Genomic DNA, 27,892 nt, shown 5'->3' with positions numbered 1-27,892 from the left:
GACTGAATCTGTTCAAAATGACAATTCATAATGCACCGGCAAAAATGTACCATGTTTATTTCCTCTCTGTTAAATCATCCGTGAAAAGCACTGTTTACATATGAAAAGGAGACAGTATAAAAATCTTTCACAGTTTGTCTTCTCTTTCCACAACAAAAATAGAAACATACTTATAATCGGTTATGTTAACAATATAATGACAAATGTAAATGCCAAATTTGCAATACAAGTACAATAATAACAAATACAATTCTAAGAGCAGTTCTACACACTAATTGCCTTTCCTTCCCTCATTAAATCCGAACAATAAATTCAGCCTTTTCATAACAAGGTCGTGTTTGAAAGGCCCCTTGCACAAGTAAGCATCGGCTCGTGCTTGGTGGAATGTTATTTCTTTCTTTTTTAAAATAATAAACACAAGAGTTGTCGGTGACTTGCAAGCCAAATGCAGTGATTTAAACAAAAATATCAACATAATGATAATAATAACAATAATAATAATAATAATATAAGCATACAACGGCACTACAGCAGCAAGATCAACCGTCAAGACGAATGATCAGACAAAATATAAAAAATATTAATAATAATTTAGAAAAATAAACCAGCATACACCATTTTACAAATGTGTACGAAAAAAAAATCCAATATTTCCAAATTGTAATCTTCCCTACCAAGTATTTTGAAAGGTTTCTGTGAAACTAAACTCATCATGGGAAAGGAACCGCATGCCAGGATTTGTTGTCGGCCTATATTTAATTAGCAGGACCAAGCATTTAAAAAATAGATTGCTCGATTCACGATTTTGCAACATTATAAGACGACTTTTTTATTCCCAAGCAGAGCATTATGATCTATAAGCATTGTTATTATTGTAAGGGGTAAAAACAGCGGTAATTAAATTAACAACGGTGTCAGGCAATGGCAGAATATGCTTTACTGTGCTTTGCAAAGTCCTGAAAAGCGAGCTCAAAAAGGTCCTCTTTTGACATTCCTACACACCCGAGATTGTGGCGTCAACATGCACATTTGAAGCGACGTATTTCCTGCTTTGAGAGACCTGGGCATGTTGCAGGTATACATATAAAACATGGTTTTGTGATATTCTGAAAGCGCCATCTGCGTCAGAATGGTGACTGGTCCAGGATTGTAACTGTTGCCAAGGGACTCCCTTGGACAAAACCGGCGCTATAAACTAGAATTCATAGAACACCTTACCCTGCGCAGTCTTGAGAAAACGGACATGGGAAGAGTCTTTTCAACTCGTTTTGCGTTTCCGAGCATGATCTATATTTCGCCGAGCCATGATTTTGTCTGAATCTCAATGTTCCCAAACGCTGAGAATGCTAGCAGCAAATTTGGTCGAGATAGCATAAAATAGCATAATGTTTTGGCCAAGTAATGTACTCCTAAACTGGAAGTACCAACAAGGAGATTTGTGTTCTTGTGTTCAAGTATATCATTCAAATGAAATAAAAGAAAAGTTTCAAATGTTGTAAAAAAAAATTTAAAATTCGGTCTACAGCTGTTGATGGGCATTTTCTTTCACACCACCTTATTTGACACGTTAAATTAGTTGTTCGTTCCTTTGTTTGTGTCATTTATGACATCCTTAAAAACAGAAGTTTCATACTTGGAAGGATTTTCAATGTTGTTTGACTACCAGACAGGCAGTCAGACTAAAACAATTACCTTACTCCTCTCTGTGTATGTGCAGTTGGGATGATATGCCATACAATTTGCCAAATTCAGAGACAAAGTTCTGCTAAACTGCAGTTTCATGTTCCAATTTGTTCCGATTCATGTTCTGCAGTGTTCAAAATACAAAATTCAATTGAATTAAGTTGTTCCTCTACCATACACTAACATCTGAAGACAGACATGGTGAACAAATTGCTTAACCCAAACACTGCACTTCGTGCGCAGGGTAAAGTATGACCATATGGTATGGGGTGTGTGAGTGCGAGTGTTACACTGCCATTCACCCAGTTACCAGTATAGGACAGGTGTGTATGGGTCGTATGTGTGAAAGTGCCATACAGTAACCGAAACATAAAATTACAAAATGAAAACTTCAAGACGAAAGCAGATTACCATTTTAATTACTGCTCAAGAAGCGCAAAAGTTTCACCAAGGGCCAAGTGGTATTCAAGCTTATATTGTACAACAACGCTGACTCTTTAAGCACCCAGTATTTCCGTAAAACCTCCCCTTAGTTCGTAAAACATGAACACTTCAAGGTATGAAATGAGGCAGTAACATACTGCAAAAGCTTAAAAAAGATTCCAGGTAAAATAAGTAAATGTACAATTTGCACATCGCTGGCGCACAAGGTGGTTACCAAGATGAAACCGTCTCTTGCTGTGAGATAAGTTTCTTGTCTCTCATTCTTTTATTTTTTGATGTGAGAATTTCAGATGAAGATTCTAAACAGCACCTTGACACAATGCCAATGCTAAGTTGAGTGCAAATAAAATCGAATTTGTAACTGGCTGTACATTGCTGAAATCTTGCAAAAATGAAAATTCAAAAAAGGTCTTACTCAGTAAACAGCCACTGGTGGCTGTTTTGGTGATTAACAAGGTGTGCTTTCACAGCCCTCAGGGGAGATGCCAAAGCAATTCAGCAAGGTCACACCCTGCTGTGGAAATGGGTGGTAAGGAGGAAATAATAAAAATATAATCATCACATGGCAAGCTTGGTAATTGGAACTCTGCACTTGCAAAAGTGCGAAACGCATAAGAACCTCCGATCACGCGAGAGGATCAGAAGTCGGGAGGGATGTGAACGTCCATGTTGACTCTCTCAAGTGCAAGTTGGCAGCGTTCACGGTGAGTCTTGAGCATGTTAGAAAAGCGGAATCGCTGACCGCAACCATCGCAGGCATATGGCTTCTCGCCGGTGTGAGTACGACGGTGCCGTTTCATGTTGGGCCGGCTCGTAAAACTCTTCCCACATACTTCACACACATATGGCTTCTCACCTGCATCCACAGTGACATGCCAGTGAATACAGAGGATACTGCAATGATACACTGAGTCGAACAAATTGAAGTCGAACAGGTGACAATGAGCTTGTTTAAACCAACGGAGGAGTGCCAAAGTATTTTAAACCGACATCATTGCATTAACACCGTCACGTCCTTGCCGTTACCAAAAGTGACGTAATCTGAACAAATGAGCCACTGTGAGAAGGTAATTGCACAAGTGGTACATATCAGGCTAAATCAAATAAACAATTACAGAGTAACTTAGCATCAAAAAAACTCTTTCTTGTTTGCTGAATCAAATACACAGCTTTGCAGCAACGTTTTTTTTTTTTTTGGGGGGGGGGGAGGTGGAGAGGGAAGAAGAAAGGAGGTTGTGATGAAATGGGAGCAATGCACTGATTAATTCATTCAAACACACATTTATCGAATAGCTTCCTGGTTGTATTGGTGAAGTGGACACAGTACACTAGGGGGTTTATTAAAAAGGCTGAAAAAAGTATGTTTTACAGGTGGCCTGAAAGTTGCTTTACCCATGCTAAATTTCTCACACCTTTAGTGGTCTGGTGGTGCTACATTTCTCGTCCCTCACCCAAGCTCTCCAGCCTGGGTCTGAATGCTGACCCAGCTATAAACTCTCATACTGGTGTTTCGCAGGCAATGTGAGGCACCAATGTGTGAGCTGTCCCTTGGATGGACGTTAAGTCGGAAGTGCCGTTTGCCAGCACTGGTCTTTGGTGGACATTAACGATCCCACGGTGTCTTTCATCAAGAGTAGGTGAGCTCTTGCCGCACCTTGAACAAATTACAAATTCCTGCCCAAATCACCTCCAGTTGAGTATCCTGCATCGGAGCGACGACCCATCTAGGATTGGTTATAGCCTCGGAACGTTTCTCGATTAGTCGTGATTATGCCTCAGAGATTTGCAAAGAGTATGGGCCTGGAATAATTATGCAATTTTACAAAATAGCCTACTTGTAATCCACAGCTTTCACAATTTGTGTTCAATCACCAAATCAATTTCTTTAAAGCTGTTGATCGTTTTGGAGAGTTTTTTTGAAAAACAGACTTTCCAGTTGACCAATGCATATTATCGCCAAATCACAAATTTCAGCGCAAGTGTCACTCCCATTCATCAGAGTCCTTTTTACCCACACATTTGAGGTCAATTGAAATTCCCAACGATGTGAGAGGAAGAAGGAGCAGGAGAAAGATTATTCAAAAATTTACTCCTCTTGCAAACTGCTAGATTTAACATGTGTAGAACCCCTCTCTTTATAAACAGGAAACGATGTCAGGTGACAGTGTTCAAGTGTGTTCTACAGTGTTCAACAGGTTATTTTAAAGAACCCGTCGTGAGAATGACATCACAGCAAGTGCCTCAATTACACTTAAAAGCAACCAATGACAAAACAACGGCGTTACAAGAAATTACGGGTTTGGCAAAGAAGAACAACCTACCAGTGTGAACTTTCAAGTGCTCATCAAAGTACTGTTTCATGCTGAAGTCCTTTCCACACCACTGGCACATGAACTCTTTGTGTCCCAGGTGGATGCTCATGTGGTTACGCAGCTGGTACCGGTACATGTAACACTCTGTGCAGTTCTCAAACTGAAAACAGAAACAGCTTCTTGCCCACCATACAAAAAGATTGACTTGCACTAAAGTATTTATTGGAATTTAAAAAAATACAGAATCTAGAATAGCATCAGGAAACAGAAGGCCCTGAATGTTTGCATTTTAAAGTTAACTTATAATCCTTATTTGCACATCGTCATTTTGACCATTTCAAAACATATTTTTTGACTCGAGAACGATATTTAAAAACATGTGCAAAGTTGGTCAAAAAACATGAATCGGGTAGTGGAGACAAAAAAACACTAAACAGCATATTACAAAAAAAATAATTATTTACTTTAAATGATGATGGCCATAATATAAAAAACTGGCAGTGAAAAGAGGTTAATGAAGTAAATGCATCAAATATTTTCAAACACATTGAATGAAAGCTTTTACATTTAATAATTGACCATTCATATCTAACAATTCTGAAACATTCTCAGCTAATCGCATCATACTGTCACAGCAGGGGAAATAAAGAAATATATTCAATCAAAATATTGATCGATATGATTGAAGGCAGAAAAGCAGAAATCTGGTGACTCGGGAAATTCTGCCCATGGGGAGCAGGGAGATGGGGTTGGATGGGGGATTTCTCTTTAACTGCCCCCTTGGTCTGCGAAGAGAAAGCAGTGTCACAAGATGGTGTCGTGGGCCCAAAGAGTATTCTGGGAAGTTATATCACTTCCCCTAAGGTCAGGTCAGGTCAGATCTGTGACCTGCTACAGGTACCATGTAAACCTGTACTAACCTGTTCCATGGTCGGGTTCTCGGCGACTAAACTGTCTCCCCCACCAAGTTTTCTGGTGAGGATGGTGTTTGGACATGGACACCCAGCAGGATTAAAAACAAAACCTGTCAAAGGGCAGAGGAGCTCCTTGTGAGCCAACGGCCATCCATATCGAGTGCCCAACTGTGTCTGCGGACGTCCTCCTGCAGTTGGGTTACTTTTTTATTAGGAGGTTGGTGGCAGGATTTGCACTCCAGCCACCGTAAAACCCTTCATTCCGCAAAACGCAAAAACGCAAAAAAATCTGAAAACCCACTCCATGGGAGTACCTCCTGTGCAGCTTCCCTTCACAGGGCAGCTCACCGGATGACGGGATTGGGGCAAAGCCTTCGGGACCCCCAATCTTTGATGAAAGGAGGGAAACCACAGGGTAACCTCCCTGGGTCAGATTGCGGGAGAGTGTGTCGGAGTGGTGCTGAGGTGTCGTCCACCAGACAGCGGTCTCCTTGGGTTAACCTGAGGCGGTCCCTTCGGGTGGGTGCCTGGAATGTCCTATCCCTAAGAAAGGATGATCACCTGTCTCTGTTATCATCTGAGCTAAAGCAGTTGGACATCGGTATTGCAGCACTCTCTGAGGTTCGGAGATCGGATTACGGCGAGATAATGGTGGGTGGTTACATCTACTATTGGTCTGGTCGCTCTGATGGTTACCATACTCAAGGAGTTGCTGTAGCTGTGTCCAATAAGCTGACCCCAATGATAATTGAGGTAACACCAGTGAACGAGCGTATTATGAGACGAAGGATTCGTCACTCCTTAGGTGTCATTTCCCTGGTCTCTGTCTATGCTCTGACTGAGGCGAGTGATCTCACCGTGAAGGACACATTCTACGCCACGCTTGAGTCTGTGGTTGATCAGTGCCCCAGAGGAGATACACTTCTAGACTTGGGGGATTTCAATACATTGATTGGAACTGATAGGGATGGTTATGAGACGTGTGTTGGTCCCCATGGGTCAGAAACTATGAATCAGAATAGCACTAAGTTCCTTGACTTTGCAAGAAGTCATGGACTTAGGGTGGCCGGTTCGTGGTTTCAGCACCCACAAGCTCATCGCTGGACTTGGTATTTCAACGCTGGCGGTGTGGCAAAGGAGATTGACCATGTCCTCGTTGACGGTCGCTGGAGGATGATCCAGAACTGCAGGGTCTACCAGAGTGCTCAGTTCCTCAATACTTACCACCGGCTTGTTGTAGCAACTCTAAAGCTGCACCTTAAATCCTGGAGAATGGTACCATCCCAGCCTCGGCTGGATGTTGGCAAGCTCAAGGATGAGAGAGTAGCTGAGGAGTTTGCGAACAGGCTGAGTGGACATTTTGGGTGTCTAGGTGCTTTGGGGGGTCCTGAAGAGTTATGGATTACCTTCAAGACCACCGTCCTTGATGTTGCCGGTGGATGTCTTGGAACTCACCGCAGGGCAAAGAAGAATTTTGTCTCTCAAGGGACACTGGATACCATTGACCAGAGTCGCAGGGCCAGGCTGAATGGCAGAGCTGAGCTGTTCAGGGAGCTGAGGCGTAAAACTGTACGTGCACTAAGGGTGGACAAGGAGGCCTATGTGCGAGGAATCTGTGAGGGGGTAGAGCATCACCTGTGGACAGGTGATTCTCGTCCCGCTTACAGGGGAATTCGCGCATTGCGTTCATCCAAGCCCATCCCTCGGAGCACTGCAGTTAGAGCAGAGAGTGGTAGGCTCTTAACAGAGGAGTCTAAAGTGAAGGCCCGCTGGGCCGGTTACTTTGAGCGGTTGTACCAGGCTGATCCCCCAGCTGTCGAGTTGGACGTCAATGGTGTTGCAATCCCTGTTTCTGACCCTCCAATCAATTGTGGTCCACCTTCGCTTGTGGGAACACGGGCTGCGGTGAACCGGTTGAAACAGGGTAAAGCTCCAGGGATCTGTGGCATCCATGCTGAACTTCTCAAGGCTGGTGGAAATGCTGCACTCGTGTCGTTGCATGCAGTTTTGTGCTCTTCCTGGAACACAGGCATCATCCCAGCTGATTGGAAGAGGGGCCTTGTTGTCCCTCTCTGGAAAGGGAAGGGTGATCGCCAAGACTGCAACAACTACCGAGGGGTGACGCTGCTCTCAGTGCCGGGCAAGGTCTTTGCTCGGATAATTCTTGATAGGGTTCGCCACCATCTGCTTGAGCACCAGCGTCCAGAGCAGTCAGGCTTTACACCAAAGAGGTCAACGATTGACCGTATCCTTGCTCTTCGTGTCCTCACCGAACGCAGAGGAGAGTTTCGGCAGGGGCTGCTTGCAGCCTATGTTGATCTCTGTAAAGCGTTCGATTCAGTGAATCGGGATGCCCTCTGGAGGATTCTTGGTCTTTGTGGAGTGCCACCAAAACTGATCGATCTGATGTCTGAACTCTACTCTGGTACTGAGAGGCTGTGAAGTATGGTGGTACCACCTCTGACTTATTTCCAGTTGTTACTGGAGTTCATCAGGGGTGTGTACTGGCCCCCACACTTTTCAGCACTTGTGTCTTGTATGGGCTGGATTTTAGGGAGGATGTCGGAAAGATCAAGCTGCGGTGCATCGTTTGGGAATGTCAAGATCTCGGACCTTGATTTCGCAGATGATGCAGTCATCTTTGCGGAGACTTTAGCTATCCTTTTGGGGGCCCTCGAGGTGCTGAATGAGGAGTCGGAGCCGCTGGGATTACGGGTTTCTTGGGTCAAAACTAAGATCCAGGCTTTCAATGACATCTTGGATGCTGCTGTCCTGTCTGTGTCTGTTTGTGGTGAGGATGTTGAGGTCGTGGAGAGATTCACTAACCTTGGCAGTGATATTCATGTCTCTGCTGGCTGTGAGTCAGAGTTCAATAGACGTCTGGGTCGGGCCTGGGGAGTCATGGATTCACTGGACCATGGGGTGTGGCACTGCCGGTACCTGTGCGGGAGGACGAAAGTCCGAGTCTTCAGGTCCTTGGTGCTTCCAGTCTTGCTCTATGGATGCGAGACTTGGACTCTGACCAATGATCTGAAACAGAGACTTAATTCCTTTGGTACCAGGTCTCTTCGGAGAATCCTTGGCTATCGCTGGTCAGATTTTGTGTCCAACGAGCGGTTGCTGAGAGAGACTCGGATGAGATTTGTTTCCTGCATGGTCCGTGAGCATCAGTTCCGGCTGTATGGACATGTGGCTCGTTTTCCTGACGCTGATCCTGCTCACCAGATTCTCTCAGCGAGGGAGTCTCGTGAGTGGAGGAGGCCAAAGGGCTGACCACGTGCCTCGTGGTTGCAGCAGGTTGACCAGCATCTCAAGGAGATGGGGATGGGCCTGGCATCTGCCTGGGGGAAGGCCAGACGGAGGCCCCTGGAGTACCGGCGGAAAGTTGACGCAGCGACGCGCTGTTCTGGCACATGCTCCCATACCTGACCTGACCAAGGTCACCGTTTGTGCTTATATTAAATCAAGTTTGTGTTTGTCTTCTGTCTGTCTGATTTTGCAACAGCTCCTCCGGGAGCATTAAACCCTGGGAAAAGAGGGGAAATTACAGAAGTATTCAGAATATCGGAACTTCTGGTTCCCTGAACATCCGGATCTGATAGGATAAGAGTGCCATGGAACATCATTAATCCAGTGATGGGATACCGCCAGAAGCACCACCCACTGGAATGGCGTGACATTATCCAGCATGGCGAACACTTTGAGAAAAATCTACTTTTGACTTGGCAAAACAAAATAAATGTTGGAGTTTCAGTAAATTTCGATGGTGTGCCCAGAATTGCAAGAAATTGTTAATTATTCCTACAAAGTTTGCAACGATGCACAAAGTGGTAAGAAAAACACAAAGTGGTTAGAAAGACAGGAACTGAAATCAGACAAAGACAGACATCATCCTCTATTTCATATAGATTACCAACTTTTGTTAAAGAAAAACAAACGATAAATAACAGGAGGCACATTCGGAAGTTTCTCAACATTTGCGATATTATCTTTCCCAAAATGACTTATCCATTCATGGGCAATTTTTAGCAATTTGCCAGCATGTAGAATTGCTTTCGGATCATCAAATTTCCCTTTGCGTAATGACCCCCCTCATCCCACTCCTTTGACCTTTTGTACATCGATGCATGCAATTTCAAGTCTTAACTTGATGTAGTTCATCAGGTGTGATCTCAATATGCACACACACACACACACACACACACACACACACACACACACACACACACACACACACACACACACACACACACACACACACACACACACACACACACACCATATGGAATTCGAAGTTGCGGGTCACAGAATCACAAACCAACTACTCCAGTTATATACAGAGCAGTTTTGCTGTGTTAGGATTTATCCAGAAAGGCAACTTTGAAACGAATTAATCACGCGTATTTTTGTATTTCGCGAAATGGAGCTGGCATGAGGAATGGTGGCCAGACCTTGCATTTGTAGGGTTTTACTCCCGTGTGTTTCATGCTGTGCACCTTCAATGACATGCTGCGTTTGAAGGACTTTCCACACGTCTCACATGTGTAAGGCATATCTTTCCTGTGGGCTGGACAGGGTGGAATGCATGTAGTCATACAGCCGTAAGTCCTTGAAAATTCACAAACTAGCAAAGTTAGGAATAGGAGGCAGAAAAGGGGTGGGGGCTGGGGGGAGGGCCACTTGGCTGCTACAACTTGGTTCCTCAGTAGTGTTTATTGCTGCTCAAAATAAATTCTACATAATAATGTTTCCTTGATTTAGTGAGTCCACCTGTTTGCAAATAGACCAACTACAGGGGTAAACTGCCTGCCTCTTGGCCCTTACCGATAAGGTGTTTTTTAACTTGCGCCGCCGTGAAGAACTTTTTCTCACAAATCTCACATGCCACTTTCCTTTCCCCCAGCCCATGCACGGTCTTGATGTGCTGGTGGAGAGTCCATAGCTTCTTAAAGGTCTTTTCACAAGTGAAGCACTGCACAAAAAGTGCCATTGAGGAAAAAGTTCATGTCATGTACAGGTTACAACATTCAAATATAAAATGAAATAGGTAATGACATCCATCCCACAAACCCCCTCCCTGTATTCATGATGAATGGTGCAGGTTTCCTCTGTGATTGTGATTAAAATAACACGTGAATGTGCTTGTTCTTAGTGAGCTGACATGATCCATCAGTAAGGATGAAATAAAATGAAAAGTTTAACCACTTACAGATTGTGTTAGTAGAGTGAAGAAATAATATTAATGTTTGATGTTCACCATAAAAGTTGAATTTATTTGATGGGGACAGCATTCAGAGAATGGAATAACATACAATCTGATGGTATTGTATTTTTTACATTTTCAACTGGAGGAAATCCCCATCAATGAACGGTGATGGGGTAGTATAGGATGTGATACAACACGAGGACCGTAGAACAAAAATACCAACTAAAATGGCACTCGATAGAGCACATACCTCCGCCAGGCTGTACAGTTTGTGTGTTCTAACCCACCGATAGGCCGGATCTGAATCCGGACCTTAGCCAAAGTCTAATCGGCTTGTTCTCGTCACCCACTCAACTCATCCACTAAGTTTTGTCACAACCCATCCATAACTTTTTTGCAAATATCATGCTATATATCATTTTGGCCCCATCTCTCAATAGTGAAGAATCACTTTAAAATTCAAGTATCGGGATCTGGATCCGGATCTTCACCAAAATCTAATCAATTCGTCATCACACACCCAACCGGTCCACCAAATTTTGTCTGAATCTGTCCATAACTTTTTGAGATATCCTGCTCACAGACTGACAGACAGACATAAAAGGGTAAAAACATAACTTCTGTGCACCTTCAGTGCCGGAGGTAACAATTCAGTAACATTCCTGTGAGGTCAGGTCAGGTATGGGAATAATGTAGACATTATAATCTCTACATTATTCCCATAACTGACCAGGTAAATAATGTAGACGTTACATTATTTACCTGATCAGGTAAATATATAACCTCATGTACAGTAGATAACAGTCGATAGTATCAGCTTTTTTATACTGGTATTTACAGTACTTTGAGACGCACAGTGCACAGCCACACTGCAGCCCAAAGCGTCCACTGTGGCAACCATTGTTGCTCACGTTGTATTGTTGTGGGCCGGGGGTCGGTGGCGAGGAACGACCGCCAGGTAGAGCACTGGTTATGACATCCAGCCCACAAACCCCCTCCCTGTATTCATGATGAATGGTGCAGGTTTCCTCTGTTTCCACATCCCACCGAACACCCGGAATTTAGGTCGTGACTTTCGGACAACTTCGAAGGTTACGGGTCATTTAAGGACCGTGATCGCCAATTCTCTTACCACGTGGGGTAGGGTTAATAGCCAAATTTCAATATACCTAAATACCCACGTCGTCAAATTACTGGGGAAGTCACACCCTCAACGGACTCTGTTGAACCGGGTCGCTCTAGCGACCTCAGTCCGGTGTAACCGAGCGGAATTAGAAAAGTCCGTTGGTCCAAACGACAACTTACAGCCCAATCGGCTTACTGGTTCTCAAGCACGAACCGTGCTGGGTCAATGGAAGAAAACACGGACAACGAACTGGACCATTTAACAAGAGCGTTTATTAATAAGGGAGGGAGACACAGGGCAGACTTCATCACGAATAAAATGCAATGTACAATGAAAAGAAAACACTTAAGCAATTCTCCTTAAAGGCAGGGCCCACTCAGACACAGACACACGCATCCCAAAAGAAATGGACCCCGTTGGGTCTTTATTCGGTCCTCCAGCCGAGGAGGATAGTTCAGCTGGGGGAACAGAGCCTGGCCGGGTACCGTTCCGCCTCGTGCGGTCACACCGGACTCCAACCCACCACGGTGGGACTCGAACCCACGTCCCGGAGTCCGCCAAGCCCACGATCCTGGCTGCTCGACCACCACCACGAGGAGCCCCGCAAAGGACCGCAGACCACGTTCGCAGACGACCACGATGACAGACCAAAGCAATGGCTACGATGACTCCAGCGACGCACCCCAAGAGCAATGGCTACAATGACTCCAGCGACGCACCCCAAGAGCAATGGCCACGACGACTGACTACACTCCTACTGACGACCATTCTACTCTTCCCTTTCGTGAGGTCCGAGGGATATCTTCCCCTCCCACTCACCTCCTCATTGGACGGTGGCGAACATCCCATCTGGCTGGGCGGGGCTGCCCTGAAGTAACTCGTCTCCGGATTGGTCGGGGGGGCAAACATCCCATCTGGCTGGGTGAGGCTGCCCTGAGGTAACTCGTCTCCGGATTGGTTGGGGGCTTCTGAGGTACTCCTATCCCTCATTGGTTGCGAGGCACACCCATCTCGCTGGGCGGAGTCGACCTCACCCCTGTACGTGACACGTTGCACGTAGGCGATGGTGTTGATGGTGCGAAGTAGTGAAAGCTGGGTGAGCGAAGCGCTTGTTTGCCCGCAGAGTGGGAGGAGTGAAGCGAGGGTTTTGTTGGCGCTGTGCGGCTTCAAGATGTAAAAAGCCTGACTATAAAAGAAACCCGTGGCACACACATGAAATTAACCCATTAGACAGAAGGACGCGACCCAAACTATAAACACATACATATCGAAATAACTGAACTGCGGGGGCTGCTGACCGTCTGTGTGCAAAAGGCTTCCAAATCCGTAACACTACCCCCCCCCCCTTTCTATCGACTGGTCCCGAGTCATCAAATTTTCGTGTGCCATGCAGGTGTAGATTTTCCCACCCCCGAGTACGTTTTACCTACGGATCCCTGAGTGCGACATTCGAATACATGTCCCAAGAATAAATAACCTAGTGTGCTGTGTAACTATCAGACTCACTCCAACAACTTAAATAATAAATTGCCAGCACTAACACAAACAACAGGTGGGTTACAAAAATTATTTACATTTTTACCTACTATTTACACTAATCATGGCCCAGGACCTGTTATCTGTGGAAGGAAGGCACAACAAAGTCAACAGTTTGTGGCTTGAATGGAGTCTCTGGCACAGGGAATGGATGGATGCAGAAAAAACAATGCACGGGCTGCACAATGGAGTCCCTGTGGTGTGGCTGCCTGCAGGGCAGTCCTTGCAAAACACTGGAAATGGATGGTCCTGCCACACATGGTTGAGATGGTGACACGGGAAAAGCAACAAGGGCGAAGCAGGTATGGGGTCAAGGCAAAGGCAGGCAAGTGAAGGCATGGCAAATGCGGACCAGCAGATTGAGCACAACAGGCCGGCGTATGAAGCTGGCCGGCCTCTGGTCTGGTCCGTGAGGTTCTGTGGAGGAAGTGCAGTGGTGCCGGCCGCTCTGAAAATGGGCTCGGACCTACCCTACTGTCTCCCCCCAACCTATCGCCTTTGCCTGTCTCTGTCCATACCCACTCCCTTAGTTTGCAACAACAAAATTAAAATTTAGACCCCTTTTTATTTTTATTTTATTTTTTTCTTTTGTAATTCTAAGTGTCCCTAACCCTCCTCTTGTCTTTGTCCGGCAAACCTATCCTGTCCATCTACTCCCAACCCCTAAGATCCTTTTTGGAGGGGAATAAGGGAGAGACTAGTGTCTTGCCTCGAGGCCCAACAAAGCCTCAGAATAGCCTCCACAGAGTTCAGCAATCTTCCCACAGTGAGTCCAGCGGCCTACGGAGAGCGAAGGGATGGATGGTGCGAAGGGGTACATTTCCTATCTATCCTGGCATTTATTAAACTTTAAACTATCCCCAGGGCTTTTCAACACGCCTGTCACTTTAAACTATTGGTTCTAGAAACCATGATTCCCGTCGCATGTGTTGGTGTCCATTATCAATTTGGGCCCTGCCCGCAAATTTTCTCTCATGCCTTTGCAAAATTTCGGGGCTGGGCAGTGTGGCTCAACTGGCAGGGACTTCCGTCTGCCGAACTCTAACTACGGCACTCCCAGGCCCTGAGGTTGTCTCCGAGCCTACCTGCTCCCTATGAACGCGGGGAGTGCCCTTCTTGGCTACTCCCCTGTAAATGCCCACGTGGCATCTCGGTGGTACGGGTCCCGTTTCTGACGGGCCACCCGTGCCCAGTACACTATCCCGGTCCCTTGGACCCATGGCCTACTCTGGCCAACTAGTCCGGTGCCTGGGGTGCCCTCTATTCAATACGCTCATTTCAACAGCCACGCTCCCAGCCGGTAAATGAACCCCTTGCACCCCTCCAAAAGGTATCGTGCCTTCGTACACCACCAACAACAGAACAACCTCCTTTTGGTAAATTTAACTAACCCACTAACATTACACTGACCCTGGGTTCTCTTGGGTGGGATTCACTCCTTCCCCAAATCATTCATTCGCACCATGCATTCCACATTCGCTCCATTCACACTTGGGCCCGCTGTCCCACATTCACTCATTGTATACATTTTTTTCGTCAATTCACTCATCACTCAACACTGCCATTTTGCTAACTAAATTCCCCTAACTCATGCTCCCCGTCATCCCTTACACTAATGCACGTTCCTTTTAACTCTACGTAGCTAATCTACATCCCCACTACACATTCCATGTCGGTCCGTGTCTCCCAAATCCATTTCTAAATCGAAACTAAATTCCCACTAACTTGCTCCACGGGCCCCATGGAGGAACTGTTCCTGCCCCATGAGGCTGGTCTAACTAACGTGAAACCCTTCCCACTAACTAATGCTCCTTTGCCCGGGCAAGATGTTTACAACATCCTGGCCGGGGCCGTGTAGTTGGAGAGAGACGTTTTTTATTTTTTTTTGCACCGCCAGGGTGGCGGTCTGCGACTCGCTCGTTCGTCCCTTCCGTCGGACGATACCTGGAGCCTTATCGTCGCCCTGCGCATCGCAACAAGTGCTCGCCTTCGATGTGTCCACCATGCGAGCCAACGCACGCCGCGAAGTCCCCAGTGACATCACCCGCGCACCAAACCTACGCGGTTTCCCGTGCATGCCCGCCCGAGCGCATCGTCCCGGGAACCCGCTCCACGCGTTCTGCGAACAGAACACGCGGTGCGCAGCACGTGGAGCTTCACACACGCGCCCGCATGCAGACCTGTCCACTCCAATTTCACCCAACACTCGCCATCTACATTCTCGCTGTCCAAGCGGCCGGCTCGTATCCGACGTGGAGCGTTCTCGTGCCAAATTGCGATTGCGCAGACGTGCGCGTGTGGGCCATACACGAAACACGCCATAGACCTCGTATGCGCCGTCGCGCGAACCGGGCGCGGTTTCCAAATTAACCCTTTGCGGCCTTCCAGGCTTGCTTTTCCCGTCTCCTGTCTGAATCCGTTCGTTGCCCATTCCATACATGCACTTACGCACGCCAAATTATTCACACCATTCACGCACCTCGACATGCACTCCGGGACAATCACATTGGGGACTCGTGTTAACTCAAGGGGTCCCGGGGTCTCCACCCCCTCCCCCAAACTCTGCACGGACCCGTTCGCATCATTCACCCGCTCAACCTCGTACGGCTCTACCGGACCCATCTGGTCGCGATCTGCTTTGAGGGAGTTTACCATCTCCCTCTGTTCCTGAGGGAGGTTACTCTGATGCTCGCCCTGGGTCTCAACACATTCCACCAGCTCGACCCCATTGTCCGTCACCAACTCTATGTGTGTGCTCCCCAATAGATTTCTGCATCTCCGTTATTAATTCTAATTCCTCTCGTGTCTCTATTAATTTTTCCGTGATCCCCTTTGTTATTTCCCCCTTAATTGTGGTGGCGTCGCTCGTCATCTCGACCTCACCCGTCTCCATCACAGACCAAACACATTTTGCACTTCCCCTCGGTCCGGTCGTTGCACCACGTGGTGCCGCCATTATGCCTTTCGGTTCCTCCAGACCGGCCTGCATCGCCTCTTGGCCCGCCTGCAGATTCAACCCCATGGTCTGCATTTCCCTGGCTGCGTTCGCATATCACCCCTCAGTGCCTGCGTGTTCGCATCCATGCAGCTTTCCATGTTTTCCATATTGTGCTGGCTCGCGTCCATTTTGTTTCTCATCCTGTTTTCCATCGCTTGCATCATCTATATTAACTGTTCGATGTCCTATGGCTCGAGCGGAGCCGATCCGCCACGATCGGTCGTGTACCCGACAGAAATCGGGGGGGGGGCATCTTCTTGCATGGGGTCGTCCTGGACCACTGTTTCCTCTACACTTACACCTAAACCCACCTGAGCCTGCTCGTCTTGGCTCACCATGGTTCATCTCAGAATAAATTTGACGCTTTAATTCGGAAGGAACGTGGGTGGGGGGGGGGGGTGCTCCGCACACCGCTGATCTGAATCCTGTTAATTTTGTGGAGGCGGAGAGGCCGCATCGCACTTCTGATCACCAATTTGTTGTGGGCCGGGGGTCGGTGGCGAGGAACGGCCGCCAGGTGAAGCAGTAGAGCCGTCTCCCACCGATCACCCAGAATTTAGATTGTGACTCTTGGACAACTCCGAAGGTCACGGGTAATTTAGGGACCGTGATCGCCAATTCTCTGACGCGTGGGGTAGGGTTAATAGCCAAATTTCAATGTACCTAAATACCCACGTGGTCAAATTACCGGGGAAGTCACACCCTCAATGGAGTCTGTTGAACCGGATCGCTCTAGTGACCTCGGACCGGTGTAACCGAGCAGAATTACCAAAGTCCGTCGGTCCAAACGATAACTTACAGCCCAATCGGCTTACTGGTTCTCAAGCACGAACCGTGCTGGGTCAACGGAAGAAAACACGGCAACGAACTGGAACATTTGACAGGAAGGTTAATTGATAAGGGAGGGAGACACAGAGCAGACTTAATCACGAATAAAATACAATGTACAATGAAAAGAAAACACTTAAGCAATTCTACTGAAAGACAGGGCCTACTCCAACACACACACACACACACACACACACACACACACACACACACACACACACACACACACACACACACACACACACACACACACACACACTCACACACACACATGCATCCCAAAAGAAATGGACCCCGTCGGGTCTTTATACCGACCGATCGTCGGGTCTTCTTTACCGAGTACAAGTACTCGGTCCTCCAGCCGAGGAGGATAGTTCAGCTGGGGGAACAGAGCCTGGCCGGGTACCGTTCCGCCTCGTGCGGTCACGTCGACCGTGCGGTCACGGTCACTCGAACCCACGTCCCGGAGTCCACCAAGCCCACGATCCTGGCTGCTCGACCACCACCACGAGGAGCCCCGCAAAGGACCGCAGACCACGTTCGCAGACGACCACGATGACAGACCAAAGCAATGGCCACGATGACTCCAGCGACGCACCCCAAGAACAATGGCTACAATGACTCCAGCGACGCACCCCAAGAGCAATGGCCACGACGACTGAATACACTCCTACTGACGACCACTCTACTCTTCCCTTTCGTGAGGTCCGAGGGATTTCTTCCCCTCCCACTCACCTCCTCATTGGACGGTGGCGAACATCCCATCTGGCTGGGCGGGGCTGCCCTGAAGTAACTCGTCTCCGGATTGGTCGGGGGGGCGAACATCCCATCTGGCTGGGTGAGGCTGCCCTGAGGTAACTCGTCTCCGGATTGGTCGGGGGCTTCTGAGGTACTCCTATCCCTCATTGGTTGCAAGGCACACCCATCTCGCTGGGCGGAGTCGACCTCACCCCTGTACATGACACATTGCACGTGGGTGATGGCGTCGATGGTGTGAAGTAGTGAAAGCTGGGCGGGCGAAGCGCTTGTTCACCCGCACAGTGGGAGGAGTGAAGCGAGGGTTTTGTTGGCGTTGTGCGGCTTCAAGATGTAAAAAAAAACCTGACGATAAAAGAAACCCGCAGCACACACATGAAATTAACCTATTAGACAGAAGGACGGGACCCTAACTATAAACACATACTTATCAAAATAACTGAACTGCGGGGGCTGCTGACTGTCTGTGTGCAAAAGGCTTCCAAATCCGTAACAGTATCAGTACAAGTACTATTTTAACTTATCGTGATTGTAGTAGCTCGCACCACGAGTCAGAAATGCCCAGCAGGTGAGAGTGGAGTGCTGAGTTTTATTAAAACCAGGAAAACCATTAGTTTGGCTCCTAAATTAGAGGTGTTAAGGTGTTTTGATGCAGGTTAGCATGTGGCAGACATTGGCCTTATTCTGACCACTGTGAGAATTTGAGAACAATTTGTAGTAATACTGCCAAGATCAAAGCGAGTACTCAGTGTGTAACACCGCTTAATGCTTCTGAAACTAGACAGTTCTTAGAACACTATCCCGTGCAGTCTTAAGAACAGAGGACATGGACATGGTCTACAAGCGGCAAATTGAATTGGTCGTGATGACATAAAATGATATAATACTTTGTCCAAGTGCTGATAAACAGAAGGGTTTTGAAAGTGCCAAAAAGACGATTTGTGTTCTACAGTGTTCAAGTATATAATTCAACTGAACTAAAATAAAGATTTTAAAGTTCAGAGAAAAAAAAAATCAGAAGTTTAACAGCCGTTGATGCAGCATCTTTTACACCACCTTATTGAACACGTTACATTAGTTATTCATGCCTGTTGTTTGTGTCCTTTATGTTGTCCTTCAAAACAGTAAGTATCCCATTTGGAATTATCATCAATTTGTTTGACTGCCAGACAACAACAGCAAAAGGAGCAGCTGGACTATCCACCCTCTGACTCGACCACTCACCCCTTCACAATAATCATTGGTGAGAGTACAGTTTTAAATTGTTTGTTTAAAACATGTAATTTATATGTATAGAACACATGTATAAAACGTATTTTGTCTCCCTGATTATTTTTCCCTGGAACCTAACCCCAACTATTTACATTAATGATATGGGAAAATTGTATTCGCTTAAAGTCGTACTTTTCAAGAACGTAACTACGTTAAGGGACGACATACGGTACAACCAACCAGCAGATTCCTTGTGAAATTAAAGCCAATATTTGTGTTGCAAAGATTGCCAAAAGGATAACCACACAAACGTTGTGGAACACATCGCCAGATTTGAAGCAGGTAGTTGTGGTTGAATGAAGCAGTAAGCAGACTAATAGCAGTAGTAAATATAAAGTGTTCAATTTCAGGCACTTGGCAGTCATCACATAAAAAAATAAATACAATCCATAGAAACTTTAACTCAGGGCAAGCAGAAAATTCAAACTGGAGGTCTCACCTGGATGTTCCTCTCACAGTCAGTCTGCTGGTGAAGTGTTAGCTCCTCTTCCTTGGCATACCGCTTCCCGCACTTGTCACAGACCTGGTTGCGCTTGTGTGTAACACTCAGGTGTTTCTGCAGGTAGATCTTGTTGTTGAAGACGCGCGAGCAACGTACGCATGGGTAGCGCTCCTTCTCCTCAATCTTCACCTTGCGTGGGACCATGGCCGATCGCTTGCGGGCACGCTTACGACCCTCGCGCGGTGCAGATAGAGGTGGTCTTCCCCTGCGCCGTCGAAGCCGCAGGCGACCATCCTCAGTGCCAGAGCCCTCGTTTTCCTCAGGGGCTCCACTTTAGTCGTGAGGGCTCCGGCAGCCATCTCGTCAGAGCCCTGGGAGACATGCAGAGTCTGGTTATTAAGATTCAGCTCAACGATGATCTGATTTTCACAGTCAGGATGCAGGCGTGGACGCCCACTTCGCCGGGTTTCCTGCAAACCCCTGAAGGTGGAAACATTTTCCTCCTCTTCCTCATTATCCTCAATGTTGCCTGCCTCCCAATTACAGATGCCCTTCTTGCCCGAGGTCAAAACCAGCTCATCGTCTGATTCCGAGTCCTCTGCATCACCTTGGTACACTATTTCACCATCATCAGGTACTGAAGACTCCTCGTCGACCGAGGGAAAGGACCTTCCTTCTGTATACAGTCTGTCATGTGCCACGTCCGTGCCAGCAGCCTCACCACGTAGTGCTACGGCACGGAACGACATGGAAGCCTAGAACAGCCTGTGTCACAGTGAGCTTGGTTTGCTCAACCTGGGCTGCCAAGCAACCGGTCGAGCACCATCCAGGCCTCCTACCAGTACAGGCTTCTACCTGCCAAAGGAGTATTGGGGCCCTGGAGACATGCAAACCATGAGGTGCAGTGGAGATGCACCCGCAGTGTTCTCCGACCATTCAAGCCCGTAGTAGTGTTGCCCAGTCAGCGACTTGGCAAGATCAGCAAAGTGTATGCCGCCAGCATCCTGCGGTAAGGGACCTGGCCCACAGCTGCCTCTGGTCTTCTGTGACAATTACTGATGGCTGATCTATGTGCGATCTAAACAAACAAAAAAAAAGGTGAATGATGTATAAATGATAATACAAAAATTGACGTGCAAACACAAAAAGCAAATGTGAAATTAAAAGTGAAATAACAAAATAATGAAAAAAGACATGCAGGCGAGTATGGAAATGTGGGGGAAAAAAATTTAAAACGACCTTGCAAACAAAGCAAGTAAATAAATAAGTAGTGTCCAAATACAGGAATGGAAATTAAATGCTCTGGGATTGAAATTGCAACCCAAGAGACTACCTGGAAACATTTTACTCATCGGAGGATTGGGGAGTATGGAGGGGAGAATACGTACTAACTTTGACATTAAAGGGAAACTGAATTCAAACTTCAAACTCTCAGGGTAGGCCTGTTTGGTATTCCCACCTGAACCTGGGGTTTACGATGCTGGGAACCTAGGTTTAAAAAAAAATCCCTTATATACAGTATACTATAATTGTGTTTTTGTCCATTGTCTGCTGTTTGTCCCTAAAGTAGATTCTCACCATTCAGCTGCCTAGTCTGTGGTGGATTGCAGACTCAATTCTAAACTGCCATCCTCGTGATTCACTGGCAGGGCAGTTGCATCGAGTGTGCAGTCCTTCTCCTTCGGAGAGTTAATTAAGCTCGCTGCCTTGCTCGTGGCTATTAATGATAGCACTGTACCTTTATAACAAAAAAAAGAGTAAGGCCACTGTGTGCCGGTGCACTCTTCAATCCCTAAATTCCTGCCCTGAACGAGAGCTGCTTAAGAGTACCCTACAATGGAGTAGCAAGGCGTCCTGGATAAACTCTCAGCTTTGGAAATGTTCACAGACACAGGTCGTTGATGCCCTGATGCCTCCTGAGGGGGTGTGGGAATAACATCCAATTCATGTGAAACCTCCCTTTTGACAATCATGGTGTCAATGGAAAGTAAACAACCGAAAGCATCGACCATTTTGGAAGCACAGAAGTGTAAATTTGTCAATTGGTGGAATGTCTGATATTTATGTCACACTAAGTGAAGAGACCCGGTGAAATGGCAATTGGTATATAGTGAATGTGATAATTTGTTGAAACACACCAGGTTTTCTGATGCTGATATATTACTATGCCTGTTGTGACTGGTAGTGAGGGTAGAGGTTTAGGTTTATTAATGTTGTGGAGAGATCAATGTTGATATAGACATGGCCTTTGGTAGATAAAATTGATGATGTGTGATTGGTATGTAGAATTTGAAGTTGAGATTGTTTTAATTGTTCGCGCGCTGTGGGAGTGCTGCTGAGAGGACGATATTTTTTGGCAAACGAACGATAGTGTGGATCACCATCGGAAGTGATGCCGTGAAATGATGTTGCACGTCGGTCATAAAGCAATGTGCAGTTGTCCATGGGAAAACACAGGTTTTTCCAGGTGAAGGCCAACTCTTTGTATTGTTTGTCCTTGCGCCTTATTTGTTGTTACGGCAAATGGTGTTCGAATTGGGAACTGGTGATAGACGGAGGCTAAATGATGGAGTTGTAATTTTTGGAAACAGCTTATTTAGAGATGATGTAACAATGCAACAAATGACTCGACAAAAGAAACTTACCAAAAAGACATTCGCCAAATGAACGCACAATGTATGGTTGAGAGCAGTGGGTTTTGTTGTTTCTTTTTTGTTTTTCCATAAGAATATTTGTTAAAGGTCAGCACTCAGGTAGTTACAGTAAATAAATAGCCTGGTATTGGCTTAGTGGTTAGGGTGGCTGGCTTTGGATGTTAGAGTCCTGAGTTTGAGTCCCATTGGTTGCCGAATTAACACCAGGTGGGGTTGACTCAGCCTGTCATCCATCTGAGGTCAGCGAAATGAGTATCAGTGTATTGGTATGGGGCACAGCATCACCGGCATAGTTGTGCCCCAACAAAATGACAACAACCCAGCAGCCAGGCTGCCATATGCAAGAAGAAGAAGTAAATAAATGGTTTGCATGCATAGGATGGACACCAACATATAATAGCAAGATGCTACAGAGCAGGATCACTCAATTTCATTTTTAAAGAAGAAGAAAAGTGATAGAAATTTGGGTGCCCTATCATAAATAAGCAAAGCCCTAAATACATTCCGTATATGAAAATTGTCTTGCGGCATTTACGGAATGGATTTACATCAGGACTTCTACATTCCATGTGGCGTGTGCCATACATCACAGTGCTCGCTCAGCTTGCGAAAAATGGGTGTGTTTCATCTTTTTATATCAATTTGATTTATAATTGAAAGTTTTTGTTGTGACTTTCCTGATGTGAAAATAATTTTACACGGCAGATTTGGGGCAAAGGCGCATGCGCCGTCCAACCTCCACCATGGTCAACAGCCAAGGAGAAGGACTCCCAATGGCGAGTTGCAGTGGCTTCCACAAAAATTAGCTGGCTTTCATATTGCTGCTTAATGATCTATTTTGTAAAATTAATGAAGCAAAGTAAACTTCATATTGATCAGATGCAGTAATTCACAGTTTCCAAATTTTGAGTTCAATTTCCCGTTAATTTTGGCAACGAATTACAACCCAAGAAAGCAATTCAAAATGCAAAGCCTGTTTAGGTCTGATTTGTACTCAAAACTAAACTCGACGAAAATGACAGTTAAAAATAAAAAAATTGGACATTTTTATCGTTACTATAAATCACAGACCGGTGTGTGTGTGTGTGTGTGTGTGTGTGTGTGTGTGTGTGTGTGTGTGTGTGTGTGTGTGTGTGTGTGTGTGTGTGTGTGTGTGTGTGTGTCGTACTACTCGTCCTACAGTTCTGGGCTGACTTGCTACATAGGATGAGCATGACCCCAATGAGTGTAAAGGGGTGTTTTTATCTTTGCCGGTGGTCTTGTGAGGGGAAGAGGGGGGAGGTTGGGGGGGGGGGTGGGTAATGCAAATTGTCTATGTAAATGTGTGTCGTTCAGTGCTGCTTCAGGTGGGAGAGGGTATTACAAGTCCACACCTTTCACAGTACAAGAAAGTATTTCTATCCCCACATTTTCCAGTGCAGTTAGGGTTTTTGAATTATGCAGTGAGAGGTATTTTGAATTACACGTTTGAATAAGGATAATAACATGACCCCCTGACCGCTCCCTTAGGGAGCGGGTGCTTCCAGTTTTATTAATTTGTGTTCTCCATATTCTCATCATAGAGGTTTGTTGAAGATTTGATGACAAAAGTTTAATTGGTAAAAATGTTATGCCTGAGCAAACACACTCAAGTTCAATGCAAATAAATAAATTCGGAAGCGATGAAAAACAAATGTAACGCCTCGCGCTTGACGTGCTGCGACGGGGCGAAAGAGGACTTTTATAGTCATTATGACTTTGCCTTCCACATTTTCACCCAATTTTTAATTATTTTCTCCACATCCTCATATTAAAGGTTTGTTGAAAATTTGCTGACAAAATCTTAAATGGCAAAAGAGTTATTGCCTGGACAGAAAGACAGGCGCGCGCGCACGCACGCACGCACGCACGCACGCACACACGCACGCACACACGCACGCACGCACGCACACACACACACACACACACACACACACACACACACACACACTTGATGGGCTAAAAGCAATTTTATTGGGGAGGCGGGCTAATAAGATTCTAAACCAACTAATTCTGGTCCACAAACGTATCACAGTGAAGCAAGAGTAAAGCTCCTTACTTGCCGAGCAGAGGTGGTGGAACAATGACTAGAATGATGCCGAAGATTGCTGGAGCAGGTGAAATCCTCAGTTAACCAGGCATCCTCACCTGCATGAGGAGGAAAAAGGCTTCAGTGTAATGGGAGAATCAGAAAAGGCCAGAAGATTCCCTAAGGAATTATCGGAAGTGGCAGGAGGGAGGGAGAGAGAGACAGAGAGAGACAGAGAGAGAGAGAGAGAGAGAGAGAGAGAGAGAGAGAGAGAGAGAGAGAGAGAGAGAGAGAGAGACAAGAGAGAGAGAGAGAGGAACAAGAGAGAGAGAGAGAGAGAGAGAGAGAGAGAGGAACAAGAGAGAGGAACAAGAGAGAGGAACAAGAGAGAGAGAGAGAGAGAGAGAGAGAGAGAGAGAGAGAGAGAGGACGAGAGAGAGAGAGAGAGAGAGAGAGAGATAGAGAGAGAGAGGAACAAGAGAGAGAGAGAGAGAGAGAGAGAGAGAGGAACAAGAGAGAGAGAGAGAGAGAGAGAGAGAGAGAACAAGAGAGAGAGAGAGAGAGAGAGAGAGAGAGAGAGAGAGAGAGAGAGAGAGAGAGAGAGAGAGAGAGAGAGAGAGAGAGAGAGAGAGAGAGAGAGAGAGAGAGAGAGAGAGAGAGAGAGAGAGAGAGAGAGAGAGAGAGAGAGAGAGAGAGAGAGAGAGAGAGAGAGAGAGAGAGAGAGAGAGAGAGAGAGAGAGATAGAGAGAGAGAGGAACAAGAGAGAGGAACAAGAGAGAGAGAGAGAGAGAGAGAGAGAGAGAGAGAGAGAGAGAGAGAGAGAGAGAGAGAGAGAGAGAGAGAGAGAGAGAGAGAGAGAGAGAGAGAGAGAGAGAGAGAGAGAGAGAGAGAGAGAGAGAGAGGAACAAGAGAGAGAGAGAGAGAGAGAGAGAGAGAGACAGACAGAGAGAGAAACAGAGAGAGAAACAGAGAGAGAAACAGAGAGAGAAACAGAGAGAGAAACAGAGAGAGAAAGAGAGAGAGAGAAAGACAGAGACAGAGAGAGACAGAGACAGAGAGAGAGACAGAGACAGAGAGACAGAGACAGAGAGAGAGAGAGAGAGAGAGACAGAGACAGAGAGAGAGACAGAGAGAGAGAGAGAGACAGAGACAGAGACAGAGACAGAGAGAAAGAGAGAAAGAGAGAAAGAGAGAAAGAGAGAAAGAGAGAAAGAGAGAAAGAGAGAAAGAGAGAAAGAGAGAAAGAGAGAAAGAGAGAAAGAGAGAAAGAGAGAAAGAGAGAAAGAGAGAAAGAGAGAAAGAGAGAGAGAGATGATCTCAGAGACCACCACATGAAAAGAGAGGAGTAAATAAATAAATATAAGAGGGAAAGGATAACAGAACCAAACAAAAGTATCAATGAGTGGGTAGCAGGGATGGATACTCATGAGGATTTTGAGCAGAATGGAGGGAAGAAAAAAAAAAAGACGAAAATGTGCAAAGTGAGAGAAAGACCATGCAGTGGGTGCCACCATGCAGCAATGGATCCAGAAAGGGTAGAGAGGGGAGGTTTGCACACAATGCAGTGATGGTGTTGAGGAGGGCACTGTGTGGTGATGAGATGGAGGGAGGGGGACAGCATTCAGTTGTGGTGTCGGTATTGGGGACAGCATTCAGTCATGATGTTGGGGATGGACACCATACAGTTTTCGGTGCATGGATGAAACTATACTGTATTGGTGTTGGGAAAAGGGTATCATGTGGTTAAGGGGTGGTTGGGGGTGTTGGAATTTCATGCAATTATGGTGTTGGAGGGTAGACAATATGTGGATATGATGTTGGGCCCAGGGCACCATCCGGCTATGGTGTGGAGGGACAGACACCATTCAGTTATAATGTTTGGGGTGGACAACCATTTCAGTTACGATGTTGGGGGATGGTGTGTGTGTGTTTGTGTATGTATGTGTGTGTGTTTTTCTGAGGGGGGTATGGGTGGCAGACACCATTCAGTTATGATGTTGGGGGATGGTGTGTGTGTGTGTGTTTTTCTGAGGGGAGTATGGGGGGCAGACACCATTCAGTTATGATGTTGGGGGATGGTGTGTGTGTGTGTGTGTTTTTCTGAGGGAGGTATGGGGGGCAGACACCATTCAGTTATGATCTTGACGGTGGACGCCATGTAGTTTAGTTATGACGTCAGACCCAAGACACCATACAGTGAGTAAGTGGTGGGGAGCATCATGTGGTAACACAGTGGTGGGGATTGGGGAGAGGGCACCACGCAGTAGTGTGAGGATACCAGCGATAAAGGAGTGGTGGGGCGGGGTGGTAGGTACATCATGCGGTCCAAAGGACTTCCATGCAGTCATACGTCGTAGGGTAGAGGTATGATTCAATGAGCAATTGACCGGGTGATGTGAAACGCCCGGGACTGTCCGACAGCAAAGGCTTCCAAGCTCGATAGCGATAGCGCGGCTCAGCCGCGCCGCCTCAAACCCCAGTGTTGGTCTCCTCGGACCTGCACGGGACTGTCGGGGTCACCGAGGTGGCACAACAACGGTCGACAATGACCAAGTACGGATAACAATGATCAGGAATGAAGAGCAATGAGCAGTATCGAACTGGGAAGTCAGGATTCTGCGTGCTTTAGTACAACAAAGCCCATAGAGCGGGACCAGCTTTAATTTAATGGCTTTCCTACTCTTCGTGCCGTTCTTTCCTCGATGCCATCTTCGTCCAAGACGCGACGCCGAAAGCCTCTCCCTCATTGGCTCGTTTCGTCACGTGGTCAGAACGGTTGTCATTTGGTTTCTTCACCGCTTTCATGCTTTTCATTTCCATTCTCACTTTGAGCTTCACTAACAAGTTTCATCAGGCCTCCCGCTCTCTTTCCCCGACATTACCTCATGTCGATGTTACTTTGATTTGTTGTCTTTTCCCCCGTTAATCGATTCGTTTTCCTCTCGGTTGACTGGGTGCTGAAGTTCGTATCTCAAAGCTTAATTCCTTAAAAAAATTTTTTTACCTTCTATTGAATGCCTTGTTGTTTATTTTATTTTAAACTCATTTTGGCCTCATTTTATCATTTCCACGTCATTGGCAGAGCAACTTTTGAATTCTCATTAGGCGGTGTATAGGAATCGGCAATGATTCCTTTTTTTTTGTTTTTGTTTTTCATCGAAAAATGAAGAATCAAACGAAACTAGTATTGTTCACATTCATTCAAAAAAGCTCCATTACGAAAAAGCAAAAAAAAAGGTCGAAAGATTTTTCTATTTTTTTTAACATCGGATTTATATGTTTATTACGTACGCAGTGAAGGCGAATTTATGACTCCTCACACTTTTTTTTTTTTGGTATTTCTTCTATTGTCACATTATTACCTCGAGGTGATTTATTCAAATAGTTTTATTGTTGCCGTTTGATCACGAGAGCAGGAGCGTGTCCCATTATCAACAAGCTTGTTACATCGCCTGCTAAGCCAGACGTTCCTTTTCAACCGTTTGGACGGAGTGCTTCTGACAAGCACTCTACAAGCTGCTTGCTATTAGAACACATACCTTAAATTTGAATAGATATGGGTGTTTCAAACTATTTTAGAAAAATGTTCCTTTTTGAAGCGGTGTATAAGGATATAAAAAACCTATTGTTTTTAGTGTAAATTAAGCTGTACAAATCGAATTATTATCGAGTTT

The 27,892-nt window shown here is 46.1% G+C and overlaps 1 pseudogene across 1 annotated transcript; it reads right to left on the bottom strand.

Moving 5' to 3' along the window:
• Nucleotides 1-33: 33 nt before the first annotated feature.
• Nucleotides 34-27,213, bottom strand: LOC147028008 (uncharacterized; annotated as a pseudogene). The gene is made up of 7 exons (XR_015057383.1): nucleotides 26,497-27,213; nucleotides 24,249-24,337; nucleotides 19,515-20,595; nucleotides 10,178-10,325; nucleotides 9,805-9,920; nucleotides 4,449-4,599; nucleotides 34-2,983 (listed from the first exon to the last, which is right to left on the bottom strand). The product of XR_015057383.1 is annotated as an uncharacterized LOC147028008 (transcript).
• Nucleotides 27,214-27,892: the final 679 nt, after the last annotated feature.

Source organism: Eptatretus burgeri, chromosome 4, assembly GCF_056783735.1.
Source record: "Eptatretus burgeri isolate ZD-2024b chromosome 4, Ebu_testis_v1, whole genome shotgun sequence".
Classification (NCBI taxonomy): Eukaryota; Metazoa; Chordata; class Myxini; order Myxiniformes; family Myxinidae; genus Eptatretus; species Eptatretus burgeri.
The sequence above is the reverse complement of the archived record's forward strand: the minus strand, read 5'-3'. Positions and strand labels throughout refer to the sequence as shown.